This window comes from Balaenoptera acutorostrata, chromosome 10 (assembly GCF_949987535.1).
Source record: "Balaenoptera acutorostrata chromosome 10, mBalAcu1.1, whole genome shotgun sequence".
Taxonomy (NCBI): Eukaryota; Metazoa; Chordata; class Mammalia; order Artiodactyla; family Balaenopteridae; genus Balaenoptera; species Balaenoptera acutorostrata.
In genome coordinates this window covers 44,622,060-44,640,975 of record NC_080073.1, presented here as the reverse complement: position 1 = coordinate 44,640,975, position 18,916 = coordinate 44,622,060, and the positions used below count along the sequence as shown (strand labels likewise).

The 18,916-nt window shown below is 43.0% G+C and overlaps 1 protein-coding gene across 1 annotated transcript in view; it reads right to left on the bottom strand.

The window, feature by feature from the left end:
- Positions 1-18,916, bottom strand: part of MYRIP (myosin VIIA and Rab interacting protein) — a 224,014-nt gene that overhangs the window by 127,558 nt on the left and 77,540 nt on the right. The gene's annotated exons all lie outside the window — the stretch shown is intronic.

The window sequence follows — 18,916 nt, the reverse complement described above, 5'->3', positions numbered from 1 at the left end:
TCTAATTCTGTCAGTAAAGGTTGGTTCATTAAACAAAAAAAGGGAAAGAACTCAGGACAGAAACTGCATCCGCCTTCAGCTGCTGCAGTGCTTTGCCTCGCCTGGGTGTAATCACAGGGCAGGTGTCTGGGTCCACACAGGAGGCTTGGGCAAACACGGTGGGAAGTGGCACTGTCCCTGTGAGAAGAGGGATAAGCTCAAAGCCTGGCTATGATCTTGGTGCTATGTTAAGGTCAGACGTGTGTTAATTTTCTTGCATACTCAGGCAGCCTAAGACACTGAACCCAGAAGGAAAACCCAATCCATGATTGATGCCTGGTCATTGCAGAGGAGGAAAGACAGAGGGAGGGGAGGGAAGATACCCATTCTTCTTTCCTTCCTCATTGACAGACACTGAGTTTGAGCTGAGCCATTGCCTCCCAGAATCAAGACCAGGCTTCCCAGCACCCCTTGCAGCTACATGCAGCCATGTGACTAAGTTCTGGCCCATGAGATAAAAGTGGAAGGGAGGTGTGTTACATAGGGTGCTTAGAGGGAGCTCATTCCGCCAGAAGGGGCTCCCTTTTGTCTTTCTGCTTTTCCTCCCCCATCTCATTCTGTGTTCATGATGGCATGAGCTCTAGCTGCTAACCTGATCTATGATTTGACCTTGGGAAACGGTATGGATCAAAAACAAAGGCTCTTGGGTCCTCAATGATATGGGGGAGCTGCCACACTAGTCCTGAACCCACCCCTGAATTTCTTCTATGTGAAAGAGAAATAAATTCTATCCTGTTTCAGCACTGTTTATCTATTGTTATTCTGGGTTTTTCTCTTGTACACCGATAGACCTGATTCTGAGAAAGGAGAGCAGGGCAAGTGTCAAGTAGAGTGCGAGCAAAGTAAGGATGGGAAGGGGAGGCTGAGTGATGAGGCAGAGAGTGGCAGGGTTCTGAGCAAGATGGAATGGAAAGGAAAGCAGGATGACACAAGCAGTCCATAACGAAGATCATTTATCCCAAAAGTGGTGGCAGGGCCAGGGGAGGGATGTCAACTTGAAGCTGCCACACTGAGCTGGCGAACCAGTGCAAAGCACAGCATTGTATATAGAAACACGCTAAACCCACCACAGAGTGGGGCTGGGTGTGAGGATGGTCTAAAACTGACCCAGTTGTAGGGCAGCTTTCTTTGCAAGGGCTTCTGATGCGTCCTAGCTCACTGGCTCACTGGGGGCTGCTCTGTCCTTCTCTTGGAACCATGGGAAGCACAGAGGCCTGTCTATCAGGAGCCCTCATTTCACAGGACTGTGAGGTCTGTAACTGGTCACTGCTACTTGTCCCCTCTATGACTCCCTCCTTCTAGAATTTCTGGGGAGGCCCAGAGCTCCTCTGCCCTTCCTCCTCCCCTCCAGGCACTGGATGCCAGAGGAAGCTCTGCTGTCACCTTGGTGGCCACTTCCCAAGGCCAGCTCTCCATGAGTTCCTGGTGGCCAAACGCCTCACGTCTTGGCACTGCTCTTTCTCCTTGGCTTTGCTGTCCAGCAGAATTCCCAGAAATCTCCCGGCTCTGTGCTTCAAAACAGCCAGTACTGCCCCATTCCCACTGGCCTTTCCTTGCCTGGATATATAGCTCCCCTGATTGGCCTAGCCATCTTCCTAGGACTCTTTTGCTGTCCTTACTTCCTAGTTCCCAGGACAGCATTCCTTTTCCTACATTCATCCTCCCTTGGATGGAAAAAGGAAAAATCATCTTTATTGAGAAAGTGCTGCATGAAGAGCACAGGTCTGGCATTGGGAAGCCTGGGAGAGAATCCTGACCTGGTATTTCAGTTCTCTGACTTCAGTTTTACTCATCTGTAATATGGGGCCAATAATGTTCACCTCACAGAATTGTTGGAAGGACTAGAAATACACACTCATAGCACCTGTACATCATGGGCATGTGATAAATCACTGTTGGGTTTTTTTGGTTTTTTGTTTTTAAACATTGTAATGATATTTGTAGCATCAATATGACCATTTAATGGGACCATTGAGAAATGCAGTTTTTCTAGGACATGGCATCTCCAGCGATTTAAGGGATTTCTGACCCCAGGAGACAGCCCTGTCCATCCAGAAGACCTATGTCCCCTTGAAGCCCATCTCAGATTGCTTCTCAGTGGGGCTGCTCAGGAAGTCCCAAGCCATCGCTCCTCCGTGGTGACCCTGCCTAGGACAGACCCTCAGCAGCAGCAGGGTCTGGCCAGCTCCACATTGGGGCTGTGCAGCTCTGAGCTCCCTGTCCGTCTGACATAGCTCTCGACACTGCTGGAAACTTCACTCCAGCAAGGAACCCCTGTGCTGCTACTTCTTCCCCCTCCCTGCCCTTCCATTTGCCTTGGCTTTCCCAACAAGGAGTCCTGCCATCCCACCCACAGCCCTGGGGCAAGGGCAGGCAGGAGGAGCTTCAAGCAAGGAGAGAGAAAACGCTCAGGAAGCAGACTGACTCCGCGGAGTCTCTGCCAGAAACATCCTCCCACGTGTGCATCCCTAAGGTTGCCTGGTCCTGTCTGGACACAAGGAAATGAGAAGACAAGAGGCAAAACTGACCACAGAGAACCCGAAATTCTGTACACTTCTCATTCCTTTAATAATAACACACTTGGAATAAGTGTGTTTTCTGGCTTTGGAACTGTCAGGCCTCCTGAGGTTGAATATCCACATGGAGAGCTGTGATGTCAGGTGTCCCGCAGGGTCCTGCTGTAAGTACCAACATCACTGAAGAGCCCTCTCCCCAGCTCTGCCTTCCAGCACACACTCCTCTGTGTCTGAGACGCCTCTTGATTCTGGAGTCACAGTGACAGTCCGCTGCCCCCACCCCCCCACCCCCTTCCTACCACACTATCCTGTTTACCTGGAGAGAAAACTGGGGCCAAAGTGGGGACTTAAAGCCTGGCTAAGCCAGAGAACAGGGTCTGAAGTTGAATACACAAAAGACCATTTGGGAAAGAGAGACAGTATTAGTTTAATGGCCTTCAGAGGCTTCAGTTATACATTTTTATTTTAATAATATGTTAAAATGTGTGTCCTGAAGCCTACATCTAAATTTATCCATTGCTTTAAAATTTTTACCGAATAAATTCTTCCCTTGTTGAAATTTCTGTCTTTTGCTTTTATAAATGAATCCTACATAATTTATGTGGTCCTTTATTAAATAAACATATATGGAGGTGCTACCTGGTGCCGTATAATGGTCTAAATGCAAGGTGGCTCAGACATAAAAAGGGACAGAATCATGGAGGGCAAATAACAGGGAGCATGAGAACACTACCTGAAGGCCCTCCAGAGGGCTAAACTGAGCAGGGAGAGCTGGAGAAGTCTAAAATGGCATTTTTGAAAACCTGTGTGATGGTGAATGTTCGAGGTCAACTTGGTTGGGTCACAGGGTGCCCAGATATTTGGTCAAACATGTCTTGATGTTGCTGTCTAAGTATTTTTTAGAACATCTGAATCATCAGCCTTTGGGTAACGCAGATTACCTTTGGTAATGTGGGTGGGCTTCATCCAGTTAGATTTTTAAAAATTTTTATTTTATATTGGAGTATAGTTGATTTACAATGTTGCATTAGTTTCAGGTGTACAGCAAAGTGATTCAGTTATACGTATACATTTATCTATGATTTTTCAGATTCTTTTCCCATGTAGGTTATTACATAGTATTGAGTAAAGTTCCCTGTGCTATACAGTAGGTCCTTGTTGATTATCTATTTTATATATAGTAGTATGTATATGTTAATCAGTTGGATTTTTAACAAAAAGACTGGCCTCCCCCAGAGGAGAGGGAATTCTGCCAGCAGACTGCCTTTGGACTTGAGCTGCAGCTCTGGGTCTCCAGCCTGCCAGCCCACCCTGCAGATTTTCGATTTACCAAGCCCCTACAATTATGTGAGTCTCTTCCTTAAAATCTCTCTCTTTCTCCACACACACACACACACACACACACACACACACACACACACACGCACACACCCCTACTGGTCCTGTTCCTCTGGAGAACCCTGACTACTCCATCCTGTCATGGGCAAGGAGTCACATTAGGTTACCTACATACCTTACCAGCATGTGCAGAAGGAGGAACTGAGGTTCACATAGGTTGAATGACCTTCTCTCATCTCAGAGCCAGTGAGGGATTGAAAGAGGGTTTTAACCCAGGTCATGAGCACTGAGGGGGAGAGGACATCTGGGCTAGGCTGGGAGCATCCCCGTGCCTTTGCTTCTCTATCCCTTTCCTCCCACGACTTCCTCTTTGGATCCCCTATTTTAAAAATGACCCTCTGTGCATGTTTTTTTTAAACATATTTAAACAAATGCAAAATCAGAGGACAGCCTGCTCAGCAGCTCATAGAAGAACACTGGCTGGCCGAGGCCTCAGGGCTATTATCTCAAGATGAATTGTCCCTTGACAACTGATCAGGTCTATTTTGAAACTGCTTTCTCCATGGCTGGATGCATTAGCTTGAAACAGAGTTCTGCCAAAAATAGAGGTTGCCTCTGTCTCCAAGTGACCCTGAAGACTAAACCAATATGAGTTACTTCTCTGAAGCAAAGAGATTTTCCTGAAGCATGTGCTGAGGCCATCACATACATGCAGAGGAGAAACTGGCCCTCACATCAACATGCCCCCACTCCATTTGGCTACGTAAGGGAAACCACCATGGTGACTTTTCACTTAACCCCGCAGGTATCTTCATGACTTGAATAGTACCCACAGTGAGTGCAGATGCTAGACAGTGCATGCTGCAAATATACAATATTCTGGAGCTACACTGTTAGTCTTCATAATGATGGGATAGCATGATTAATGTTTAACATGAAAACTTCTAGGAAGGGTGGGTGCTCAATCACAGATTCCTCAGGTGAGTCCATGGATGTCATCTCATGGAGACCTCAGATTTAACACATTTTAGATTGTTGATCTGTCCCTGCAAAGCTGCTCCTGCCCCAGGCTTGCCGGGCTCAGTGAATGTCCCCTGCATCCGCTCAACTGCTAAAGCCACAGGACATCTTCTTGGTCTCGCCTTTCCTTATGTAGCATAGTCAACCCAGGTTCTACACTTTCTAGATCCTAAATAGAAAATATCTGGCATCCATCTACTTGTTTCCATCTTTGCCGTCACCTCCCCCCGACCCCCAGTCCAACCCAGTCTCATCTCCCCTGGGACCAGGGCAATGGCATCTTTCTAAACTGAAGACACTTCTTCATCTTCCCGAATCTCCAGCTCTAAACTACAGCAAAGGAGGACCTTTAAAAAATGAAAATCTGATTGGGTCACCCACCTGCTTAACATGCGTTCACAGATTTCAGTTTTTCTCAAGATATAATAGGAGCCCACATGGCCTGTGAGCCTCCAAACACACCCCCTCCCCTGATGCTCTAACCACACCGCCTCTTCAGTTTCTTGCTATTCTTTGAAAATGCCATGTTCTTGCCTTTTCTGAGGCTTTTCCATATTATCTCTCTTCTTGAAAGCTCCTCTTGCCAATATTCACTCAGCCCAAGTCCATTCACTCTCCGCCACTTCCCCATGAAAGGCCTTCCCTCATCCTTCAGAGTAAACTAAGTCTCGCTGTGATTCTCTCTCATAGCACTTAAGTTTTCTCCTTGACAAACATTTCACAATTTCTAATTATAAATGTGTGTATGTGCATGATATTTATATTTTAGTATATTTTGTTTAATGTCTGTTTCGCCACTATAGACCCAATCACAAAGGAGATTTGCAAAGTATTACACGATATTACACATACTGTGTTGCAAAATATAGTCAAGATACTCAGCAGATGAGCACGACATGTGTCCAGCACCACTGGCATACTCAAACCTGGGCCATTAGCTGTGAGGGGTCACACTGCTATGATCCCATCACGAAATATTTCATTTTGATGCCCATGAAGTCAAATTACATTGTTTCAAATCACCTCCCTATGAAGCCTACTTTCTATGTTTTAATACTCTCATCTGTATCACTTTGAAAACCATGATTGTTCTAGCTTATTAATTTCGTGCATCTGCTTTGACATTAGAGCCATGAACAAAGAGAGGGTGTATTGGCCAACGAAGCCAGAGAATGAACATATTTAATTATAGAAATAACACCTGATGGTCAAATGAGTTCTGAGACATAAACAAGTGTTATTTCATGCATTGAACAAATATTGACTTGATACTGGCTTTCTCATAGCACTGTGTCAGGTACTATGGGTCACAGAGGTGGATTAATAAGACAGGAGCCTGCAACGTACGGGAGCAGATGAACATGGAACTCCCAAAACAAGGGGGATTAGGAAGAAGCGGGATGTGGATGACCCGGCATGAGCCCAACACAGGGTGGGCCAGATTCCATGGCCTGCAGTGGAACTCTGACCCTATAGCACAGACCACTTTCATCCTGTCCCAGCATCATGGTGGAGGGTGGAAACCCATCCTGGACATTGCAGATTTCTTTCTGACAAGGCTTCTGCTTTGTGGCTCGAAGTTCTATCAAATATATAGTCTCTAACATTTTGCTGGTTCCTTTGACTAGTGTTAAGACCCTCAGGTAAAGGTAAAAAAGTATAATACTTTAAGAGTTTGTAAGAGAGGACATCAGGGTGGTACAGCAGAAAGTTTAGGAACTCAGAGCCAGACATGCCTGCACTGACATCCACTGAATTGAAACATGTTCATGGACACCTAAGGGGTTTCAAGAAGTAGGGCTCTAGAAGAGCTATATACTCTCGGAAACTGTCTGAAGTTTTTGCATAGTAAAAAAAATTGTCCAAAAGGAAAGATGGCAGATGGGAATAGTAGGAATTTCATAAACATCACAGTCAGACTTGGGCTGCATCAGCTGTGCAACACTTACCTGGCCCTGGGCAAATTATTCATGTACACACCCCTCCAAGCTTAGTTTTCAGGTCAGAAAAACAATATGAATTATACCATGTGGCCAGAGGTGTGAGCTTTTCAGAAACAGAAATAGGAATACAATAATCCCAATACTAAATGAGTGCGGTCCTCACCTGGTTGGGGAGGCATCTTCATTCACATCAGGGTGTGCCAAAAGATGTGAGGAGAAAGTGTATATAGAGCTAGCCACAAAAGTATAGAATCTCCAAAAATTGTTGGAATGCAGAAAAGTGCACTAAGGGAAGCCAGACCATTGCCTTCTCTTCACCCTACCATGCTTTATCCACGGCGATCACTGTAAGTCAGTGCGTTAAATTTCCAATGCCTCAAGCAGACCAATTTCTTAACTCTGGTCTCCACCTCTAAAGTTGTTCTGAATCAGCGAACTCCTGAGCCAAGAGATTCAACCCACGTACAAGCAGGTCTTCAGTGTGCCCATCATCTCTGGGGATCCCCCAAAAGGGTCTCACTCATAAGCCTATTTTCTTTCTCTGCTCCCACTGTCACCTGGAGATGTCCTCTCTCTGTAAAGTTCTTGAAGATGCCTCACAGGCTGCCACTCAGAGAGAGGTCACCAATTCCCACACAGAGCAAGACGAACATGCTGGTACAGGTTGCTGCCTTATTTCACCCTAATGGGTTGTTCTCAACTGTTACCTTCAACATTGTTTCTTTCTCACCTTCTCTGCCTTGTTCCAGTTTGTCATCCTCTTCCTGATTCTACTCTTCTTGCACATTCTTTAGCTTCCAAATGCCATTTACCTGCCTGAAGTGACTATGTATCAGTTAAGATTCATGTCAGTAAGCCACTTGGATGACTTACATGGATTAATTGGGAAACTGAGGTGACATTTTATCGACTAGTAAATGCTAGAGTTTAGTTTCATGGTGCTATTGAAAGAAATTACCTATCAACCTATATACACATGTAGATATAGATATTTCTTTTAATAGTTTATGGCTATTGATTGACTTTAATATATGGCCTAGAGTGGCTTTAATCTCCCTCTATCCTGCTCACCTGGTCTCAGCTCTGCCTGTTGCCAAGCGTATTCTTATGTCCCTGAGGCAGAAGGGTGGGGCTTCTGTTGTGTTTGCTTGTGGGTCTTTATAGTGGTAGGATAATAACGGAGTCCAGTTTCAAAATCATTTCCTTAAAATGAAGTTTAAAATGGGGCAGAGGGGACTGCTGTGCACCATAAGTCAACCACCCTTGCACTCTCATGCCTCAAGTTCTCAACTAGTCCTTTTGTCAACATTGATCAAATGCCTTTAATGTGCTTTGCCTCATGCATAAGAATAAGGTACCACTTGTACCCTTGAGGAGGGACTGACACACTAGCCACAAACTGCAGTACCTCCTAGAGGATGTAGTACTGAGCCCCCAGCAGTGTGTTGTGTGTGAGCTCTGAAGACCTGGCATCACCTTGCATGGGCCTTCCGAAGGCAAAAACCTAGCATTCTCCCTGACTCTTCTCTTCCTCTCATCCATGATGTCCAATCAGTCACCATGGCCTATTGGATCTACCCTGAAATGCCTCTTGAATCTGCTCATTTCTCTCCGTTGCCACTGCTACCAGGCTAGTCCACGCCACCATGTCTTATTGCAGTCACCTGTTTTCTGGTCTATCCCAGTTCTGCTGCCTGCCCAGTCACAGGGAGAGCCAGGATGATCTTTCAGAAATGCCCATATGATAAGTCACTCCCAGGCTTAAAACCTTGTGATGTCTGGCCTTCTCACTCCTCTAATCCCAGCACCTGGCCCAGAGCCTGACACACAGAGGTGCTCAGCAGTGTTTGTTGAATGACTGACTGAAGGAATTCAGTTGTAGTTATTACGTGGTTATTCTCTGACTCTGAAAGTGTAAGAACTCAGTGGTTCCTACCATTTCTTTATGAGACAAAACCCAATGAGAACAGCAAAATAACCCCCACTCTGCATGGATAATATCACTGTATCACTGGTAGCTGCACTTTCCAGTGGGAGAAACTTGAGTGAGAAGAATATCCCTCCATATGGGCTTATGCCAAGTTATTTATTTATTTATTTATGGAACTGTCTCCAAAAGTTTCCACATCCTTTACCATTTAAGAAACTGTGTCTGAAGGCCTCTGCCCATCACTTTCTCATTGTGAGCCTATAGGCAACCACTTTCACAATTTTTGCCAAAAGTGTATATCAACGTTATTACTATTTACTTAAAATTTTTCTTTTAATCATCTCACCTACAAAATCTTAAATATCATCATTTTGACTAATTCTAAGCATTTACATCCATGAAATATTGGACTAGATATGTTTGTTAAATTTTCTTCTAATACACATTAAAACAAAAACATAACTATTAATATAAAAAATGTTTAGTCCTGCACCACCTACATTCACCTGGTCTACCAGCCATGGTCCACATGCTACACTTTGGGAAATGCATCTACAAGAAATTTATGAAAAATATGACTAAACTGCAGAAGCTTCTAATGTTTCCCAGGTATTCAGATCCAGGGTCGGAGAAAGGAGGAGGTAACCTGCCATGTTTCTATTCTCAGAGTATCATTAGGAAAAATGAACAAGCGTGTATAATGTCCATCTGGAAAACCTTGCAGGAGACCCATCATCACAGCTGTGAACTGCCCAGGGCTATCTATGGGGGTGACCAGCCACACGAGGGAGACTTTATGACAGTCTCATCAGGTTTCTTGGCTTATAGTCTGGTCTTTACCTCACAAAATTAAGACTCACAAAAAATTAAGGAAGGAAAAGAAAGCAACTTACAGACCTTCAAGTTCAAGTCCCACAAGTACCTCCAGGGTGAGGCTGTGTGTAAGGATACACTGAAACTCTCCCCATGACATGGCCTGGAGACTAGCTTCATGCATGATTGAAGGGACTCCAGGGGCTGTCTGTATGGGTTTTTTACTTGACTCTCTGACTTTTGAACTTAAAACACAAGTCAGCTGTGCCATGGAAAGGAAGGAGCCTTTTCTGGGAAGAGCAGATGCTGTTTGTGGCACAACCTCTACAGTGAAATGTTGACAGCAATTTACTTGGAAACACTCAGAATTGTCTTTATGGATGATAATATTTCAGATTGCAGTAAGCAAGTGGTATACATTTATTTATAAGTTATAAGATTACACTTCTAAGTTCTTTTTGCATTTTTAAGTTGTGTCTTTGAAATTCCACTTTGTTTGACATGTTTATACTTGAAGTCAAGTTAGTTAAATTTATACCTTAAGTTGTAAACACTGTTATAAAAGAAGTGTTTATGCTTTCAGTTATACTCAAAGTCATCTTTTCAATTATTAAGTTTGTTAGGTCCACTTAGCAGGCAAATTAAAAGCAGGCAGACACATGATTCAAAATGATGTCATTATTATTATTATTTAAAAAATTTTTATATTATATTGGTGCATAGTTGATTAACAATGTTGTGTTAGTTTCACGTGTACAGCAAAGTGATTCAGTTATACATATACATGTATCTATTCTTTTTTGAATTCTTTTCCCATTTAGGTTGTTACAGTATATTGAGCAGAGTTCCCTGTGCTATACAGTAGGTCCTTGTTGGTTACCTTTTTAAAATATAGTAATGTGTATATGTTAATCCCAATCTCCTAATTTATCCCCCCCACCACCTTTCCCCTTTGGTAACTGTAAGTTGGTTTTCTAAGTCTGTGAGTCTGTTTCTGTTTCGTAAATAAGTTCATTTGTATAAATTTTTTTTTAGATTCCGCATATAAGTGATATCATATGATATTTGTCTCTGTCTGATTTACTTCACTTAGTATGATAATCTCTAGGTTCATCCATGTTGCTGCAAATGGCATTATTTCATTGTTTTTAGTGGCTGAGTAATATTCCATTGTATATATGTACCACATCTTCTTTATCCATTCCATCTGTCGATGGACATTTAGGTTGCTTCCATGTCTTGGCTGTTGTAAATAGTGCTACAATGAACATTGGGGTGCATGTATCCGTTTGAACCATGTGTTTCTCCGGATATATGGCCAGAAGTGGATTACTAGATCATATGGTAGCTCTATTTTTAGATTTTTAAGGAACCTCCATACTGGCTGTACCAGTTTACATTCCCACCAAAAGTGTAAGAGAGTTCCCTTTTTTCCACACCCTTTCCAGCATTTATTATACTTTTTGATGATGGCCATTCTGACTGGTGTGAGGTGACACCCCATTGTAATTTTGATTTGCATTTCTCTAATAATCAGAGATGTTGAGCATCTTTTCATGTGCCTCTTGGCCATCTGTATGTCTTCTTTTGAGAAGTGTCTGTTTAGGTCTTCTGCTCATTTTTTGATTGGGTTGTTTGTTTTTTTTTGATATTGAGTTGCATGAGCTGTTTGTAAATTTTGGATATTAATCCCTTGTCGGTCTCATCGTTTGCAGATATTTTCTCCTGTTCTATGTGTTGTCTCTTCGTTTTGTTTATAGTTTCCTTTGCTGTGCAAAAGTTTTGAGTTTAATTAGGTCCCATTTGTTTGTTTTTGTTTTTATTTCCATTACTCTAGGAGATGGATCAAAAAAGATACTGCTGCAATTTATGTCAAAGAGTGTTCTGCCTATATTTTCTTCTAAGAGTTTTATAGTATCAGATCTTACATTTAGGTCTTTAATCCATTTTGAGTTTATTTTTGTGTATGGTGTTAAAGAAAGTTCTAATTTCATTCCTTTACGTGTAGCTGTCCAGTTTTCCCAGCACCCAAAATGATGTCTGAAATCATGGTAAAGAAAGTAACTGGAAGGTTGACAATCTTTGAAGGCTAAGTGGAGTTAGAACTAAGTGGAATAAGTCTTATAACCCAAAGGATCAGGCCTGCTGTGCCCACCCCTCTCATGCCCTGAAATGCTGGGATTACTGCAACTGCCCACAGATAGTTTACTGTTCCCCACACTTAATGTCTAGTCATCTGCTCTTAGAAGGAAGATAGAGCATATTTGGTGGTGGAAAGATTAAGTCGTTTGCTTTCAATTGTTTCTGTTTTCTTACTGAATTAAGAAAAGATTTAATTTTAAAAAAACCTTGGAATAATAAAGATCAAAATGTTAACAGTGTTTATCTTTGGCTAGAGAGTAGCTCCTACTCTCTTTAAAATGGAAGCTGCTCATCTTCAAAGAGGGGCAAAGATTAGACTAATGTGACTTAAGCCTTAATTTCTCTGTTAAAACACTGAGTAGAGGAGGGGATAAATGAGTGGTGGCTGGCTGACTTTTCTCTTAGGGCCAGTTTACTTCCAGTTGAAATTTCAATTACTGGCTCATTATTATTAATAGGCAACCATGCCTGGGAGGATGGGACTCCTCTATTAATAAAACGTGTAACTTTATTTTTAGTTCAAAATAAATAAATATTGTTTGTCATCAGACCAAAAAAAGAAAAGAAAAGGTTTAATTAGCTGAGAATGAGGAGGTGACAGGAGTGAGGAGGGCTGTGGAGTGAGGACAAGGTATGAATAATTGACATCTTGGAAAGTGGAGACTGACTAGGGAAATGATGGAGGAATGACAGCACAGTGGTACATGTCCCTCCATCCACACTCAGCTGCTCAGGTGCAAGGGGAGGTTCAGAGGGAGACTGGAGGTTAACCAATTGAGTATGGCTGAAGAAGCAGAGGCAAAAGGACTGAAGATGAATGCAAAGAAATGAATTAACTCATGGAGCCCAAGCTAAGTAAGGGTGAGGTCAGGACAGGAGGGGGCCTTGACAATAAAAAAGTGGAAGTCACTAGATCCCAGTGATGAAGAGTTATTGGAGAGGAGCCACGAGAAGACAGAAAGCAGTGGTTGGAGACTAGGATGCTTGAGGTCAAGAATTCGGAGGCTGGGCAATGTTGAGGATGACAAGGACTTGAGAAGGGCCATGGATAGGAAGATTAATGGAAGGCAGAGGATTGAGAGACTAGGATGCTGGATGGGTCACTGCAGGGATGCTGAAGTCACCAAAGAGGAGTAGAAGGGGTCACAGGAATAGTGAGTGAGACTAAGATGGATGTCCAGGTAATAAAATGTTCTGTGAATGAGGGGCACTGGCTACAAGGCTGACAGATGGCCGGAACAAGGATGGGTGGTGGGTATTATATTCAAATGGCAAGTGCTTCAAAGGACCCAAGGTTCTGGTCTGGAGCAGGCCCAGAATTACAACAGGAAAGGGAAGAAACAGCCACGATTTGAAAAAGCTTTGTGGTATTGGTGTCTTTGGGGGAGAGGCATACTTCAGAGCAAGAGTACAATGGCAACTTTCAGAGAAGAGGCTGAGGACGGGGGAGCTCTGCTGATGATGGTGGTGAGCCCCAGGGGGCAGAGAGCAGAAGGGTTTGGGGAGCTGGGGTGGTAGAGGTGGAGGCAGAGAAGAGGCTGAACTGCACTGCATGGGGAGCAAGTCCACAGAGGAGGCTTGGCTTCGTGGGAATGAGGAGGGTATAGGGCGATAAGAGGCTTGATGGGTCCTGGAGGCCTCTTAGAGGACAGTGGATAAGGAGTTCTAATTTCAGCCTCCTTCTTGAAACTGGTCTCTTGGGCTAATCGTGATGGCAACACTGGGTGGTGGGCAGAGTTAAGGCAGCAATGGCCTGGTCTTTCATGAAGCATAGGAAATTTGTTCAACTTCCCTCAGCCTTCACAGAGAGTTGAACTTCCCTGCTGGAGCAAGTGGCCCTTCCATTAGGTAACACATTCATTTTGGAAGGTTAATTAATCCAACCCATATTTACTGAGTCCCTGTTGTACTATGTACTATGTACTATGTACTATCCTAGGCACATGGAGTATGTCAGTGAGCAAAAGAGACAAAGATCTCTGTGCTCAGGCACTTATATTCATTATATTACATAATGAATACATAAATTATATTGTATGATAGAAGATGATAATTACTATGGAAAAAAGAAAAACTAGATCAGGGTAAAGGGAGATCTGTAGTGCTGGTGGTGGGAGCCTGCATATTAAATAAGGTGGTCAGAGTGAGAAGGTGGCATTTGAGCAAAGACTTGAAGGTAGTGCAGGGAAGAGCATGGTAGGCAGAGGGAAGAGCCAGTGCAAAGATCCTAGAGTGGGAAGCCTGCATGATGTTCTGGAGAAACAGTAAGAGAACAAAGAGGCTAGGGAAAAGTTAGCAAAGGGGAGAGATGTAGGAAAGTAGTAAAAATAGTTAGTAATAAATGTGATCAAATAAATGAGAATATTTATAGAGAAAGAATCCATGTTTACAATTTAGTTCTCTTCATTCACCATGGGACAGTGAACAAGTCACTTCACCTCTCTGAATTCTGCTCTCTGAATTCTGAGTATCTTCTCTAAAAATGAGGAGTTGGAGCAGAGATCTCTCTAAGTTTCCATCTGGTTCTAAAACCTAAGCCTCAAGGGAATAGGGACATATATTCTGAGGACAACTGGTTGTAGGAGTTTGTCTCTGGAAGTCACCAGAAGCTTGCTGAGACTGAAGCTTAGACAGACCAAGCTTCATACAGTTTGCCATTTGGCTGCAAGTGTTATATTTTGTAACCTATTATCCTCAATTAACATTTATTCAGAGTCCACTAGAGGGCAGCCCTTTACTTAGAAATGGGAAGAGGTCTACCACCTAGCACTCTGACTGTCATCTATTGGGCAATGATGACTAGAACAATCAGAATGAATAACAAGACACTCTGAAAGCTTTCAGTAAGGTTTCAGTTTTTCAACATTTTTTAGTCATAGAATGTGGCCTTACATCATAGCAATACCAGAAGGTAGCATTTCCTGGTACCTAATTCTAAATTAAATTTCTCATGGGGTGTTTATATTGGGCAGTAAAGTGACATAAAGGCTCATGTCCTCAAATATTTTCTAGAGAATGTGTCCTCATTAATGTTCATCTTGGAGCTCTATTATTTCTTCCCCAGCCCTTATCACAATCTGTAACAAATGAATCTACATATCTGTTCCTGTATTTACTTGTTAATTGTCTCCTCCACTAGAATGTCACCTCCATGAGGGCAGGGCCTAGTCTCGGTGGCTCACCACAAGAGGCTCAGCCCTCCCACAGGGTCCAGTAGCAGGCTGTCGGCTATTTATTGAATAAATAAATAATTAGAATAGGTCAAGCATCATGGTGATCATAGCAGGAGAGACCTTGGGAACTAAAATATGTAGAGTCAAAATAGTTTAACATAATAAACTGAATAATTTGTGATGGAGAATATTTCTAATCAGTAAGTCATATTACTCAAACTTTAGGATTAAAAATCATGTTATACAGCAAAGAGGTATAAATATATACGCATATACCAAAGGACACAGTTTTGACCAAGGAAACCAATATTACCTTTGGTTTTGTTTTAGATTTTCTTTCTTCTTTTGCAGGACTATTTCACATTTTCCTGACAATGTTTAATTTAGTGCCCCATATACTGCACAGGCACTGGCAGGGGTAAAGTAACTGGATCACATAAAGACTGAAATGTAATCCAGGCCCACCTTTTCAAATATCAGATACCTGTGTTTCAGGTTTAAACGTAGCAATGGTATTTGTTTATGGATTAAGCCCCATGGAAAGTAAAATTTCAAAAAGATTGCTGAAGAAATAAGCTTCTGTGATTGCTTTAGGTTTTAAATATTTCTAATCTTTGGTTAAACACTTGCTACCCATTCATCATCACAATAAATGCTTTCCATATTATTCTAGACAACTCAAACTTATGGAAAATGGAGCTGACATATTCTCTTATCTATGAGTTTGACATTACTGGGTAAATAATCCTGAGGAGTTTTTGCCAGTACACCATGATATATTTTTGCTTCAGAAACTAGAAAGTATTTTTAAGATTCCATTTTCAGAGGAAACAAGACCTAGTAATTAGGATCATGATTCAGGCAACAAACAAGTGGAATTGAAGTTATTGAAAAATTGAAAAAATTCAGTATCTAGAGCAGATACTAAAAAGATACCTCCCCTTCTTTAAAGTATTTTTTTTTAATTTTTATTTATTTATTTATTATTTTTGGCTGTGTTGGGTCTTCGTTTCTGTGCGAGGGCTTTCTCTAGTTGTGGCGAGTGGGGGCCACTCTTCATCACGGTGCATGGGCCTCTCACTGTCGCGGCCTCTCTTGTTGCGGAGCACAGGCTCCAGACACGCAGGCTCAGTAGTTGTGGCTCACGGGTCTAGTTGCGCCATGGCATGTGGGATCTTCCCAGACCAGGGCTCGAACCCGTGTCCCCTGCATTGGCAGGCAGATTCTCAACCACTGCACCACCAGGGAAGCCCTAAAGTATTTTTTTAAGATTAATAATATTTACTGGTTAGATGTCCCTGCTAGATATTTTTTTTAAATAAATTTATTTATTTAGTTATGGCTGCGTTGGGTCTTTGTTGCTGTGCGCAGGCTTTCTCTAGTTGCAGCGAGCGGGGGCTACTCTTTGTTGCGGTGCACACGCTTCTCACTGCGGTGGCTTCTCTTGTTGCAGAGCACAGGCTGTAGGCGCACAGGCTTCAGTAGTTGTGGCACGTGGGCTCAGTAGTTGTGGCTTGCGGGCTCTAGAATGCAGGCTCAGTAGTTGTGGCGCTCCGTGGCATGTGGGATCTTCCCGGACCAGGGCTCGAACCCGTGTCCCCTGCATTGGCAGGCAGATTCTTAACCACTGCGCCACCAGGGAAGTCCCCTGGTAGATATTTTATGATGTTGAAATTACTAAATTTTTAATGAAAATATTTTGTGCCATTCCCAAGAGACTTGGCAGTCCCTGGGCTTCTGAAATACAATGATTAGCAATTATTGTTGTTTAACACAATGAAGACCATTGAGTATTTGTAAATAATGTTTAACTGCAGCTGTAAGTGGTTCCTTTGGTAATAAAACTGACTATTCCATTCCAAAAAATGTCAAGCAATATTAGGGGATCAAACCTGTCTATAGTGGTCCAATTTCTCATCCTACACAAACGTATATGGTGCCACCAACAGACTTGGGTGTCGCTGCCGACACAGATCGTGAATGGAGGGGACAGACCCACAAAACCTTGTTCAACTCTCAGGACCAACCTATTAAGTTTTCTTGGATACCCTTGTCCACCCACTACTCTCTACAGAATCACTTTCTCCCTGTGCTGTATATACCTTTACTAAATAGTGCTCTAACACCATTAAGTTTGTCATTCTGTTAAGCACTTGATATGCATCCTTTCATTTAATACTCTCAGAAGATAGGTCTGGTTCCTAGTTTATAGATGAGTTAACTGAGGCATACTACGGTAATTATAATCATGTGTTTGTTTATCCTTGTCTTCTCCAACCTAGCCAGTTCACCTTTATTCATCCTACATATATTTCCCAAGCTCCGCCTATGTGCCAAAGTCTCCCCACCCAGGCCCCTGGCTGGCACACAGCAGACCCTCATACTGGGTCCCACAGTGGAATACGTCCATCTGCTGATGTGTTCTAACATCCAGCGTTAAATTAGTCCTTAGATGTATGTCTTATAAGCAACATGCATTCCTGTGATTGGAGAAATTTTTTCAGATAAAATTGCCTCCTCAGGAGCTTGGCAGTGTTTCCGACCTAGCCTCCAGGCTGTTACTGAAAACAATTCAAAACATCTCAAAGGAAAGATCACAGTGTCATCAAGAGAGGGCATCTCTGCACCCAGACCCCAACAACAGAAACAGTGAGGAGGCAGCATCTTATTTTGACAAAGAACCAGATTCCCATATCCTCCCTTGATTATGGAAACTGAAAATAGAACTCAGAAAGGTGAAGAAGGCAAGGAGGAAAAAATTAATAGATACCAAATAATAAAGTATGAATACTGAAAAAAGTTGTGAAAAGAGCCCAGACAGCAGATATCTAAGAGACAAACCTAACCGTGGAAAGAAAGGCAAATGTCAGATAAGGATACAGCCCAGGTAAGGAAGCCCAAAGTATCCCTCCATCTTTTTGTGTGAAATTAAAAACAAATTTTGAGGGAACTCCCTGGCGGTCCAGTGGTTAGGACTCGGCGCTTTAACTGCTGAGGGCCTGAGTTCAATCCCTGGTCGGGGAACTAAGATCCCACACACACACACAAAAATTTGACCTCAAAGATTTTTCTATTTTTCTATCTTCAACCCTGGGCCAATTCACAAATGGAGATCATGTCTGGTGATGGAGAAAGGATTTCTCTGGAGCCAGGAAAGCTGTACCATTATGTCAAGTTTTAACTTAAAGCAAAATTCTAGGGCACTTACAGGTCTTTGGAATAAAAATGTATGACCACCAAACTGAGGGCCTCGACACACAGTGATGAAATGCAAAGTAATGCCCAAAATATACATTGCATTTTCAATAGAAAAGGTAACTAAAAATCCAGCCAGAGCCAGGTTAACTAGAGTAACAATGAGTATCACATTGAACAATGGGTATTGACCCAAAGACATCCAGGAGATGAGGTCAGAGTGGGCACCAGGTCCCATGGGACTTGACAGTCCTTGTGAGAGATTTTCCTAGTGAGATGGGAGGCCACCAAAGGGTTCTGAACAAGGAAGAACACTGTATCATATGTTCTCTCAGCATCTGTCGTGGTCCCCCATTACTCAATGTACTCATTCTCTTAGTTGCTGCCCTTCTTCTCTGGAACATTTGCCCTTGGCCTTACAGAATCCCCTTGCCCAGGGGCCGTACCCATCCAACCCAGGTCAGACCCTGGTTAATGTCTGACTAGTGTGGGATCAAGGAGACTGCAAGACACCAGCCTCTTGCCTTAAGGTGGGGAAACTCTGGTGCAACTCATGCTCCAGAGCCCCCGTGGGATCAGGCTGACACTCAGTCCAGCTGAGACCTCACCCTTCCCTGCTTCAGCCTGATTTGGGCACCCATTTCTCCCAAGAGCACCCTCCCCAACAAATCATGGGCGTCTAAATCTCTGCCTCAGGCTCTGCTTCTAGAGAACCGGTCTTAAGCAGCATGATGACCCTTCTCCTCCATAACCTGTACCACAGTTGTAATTTTGCACTTCTTTCTGCTTTCACTGGACAGTGAACTC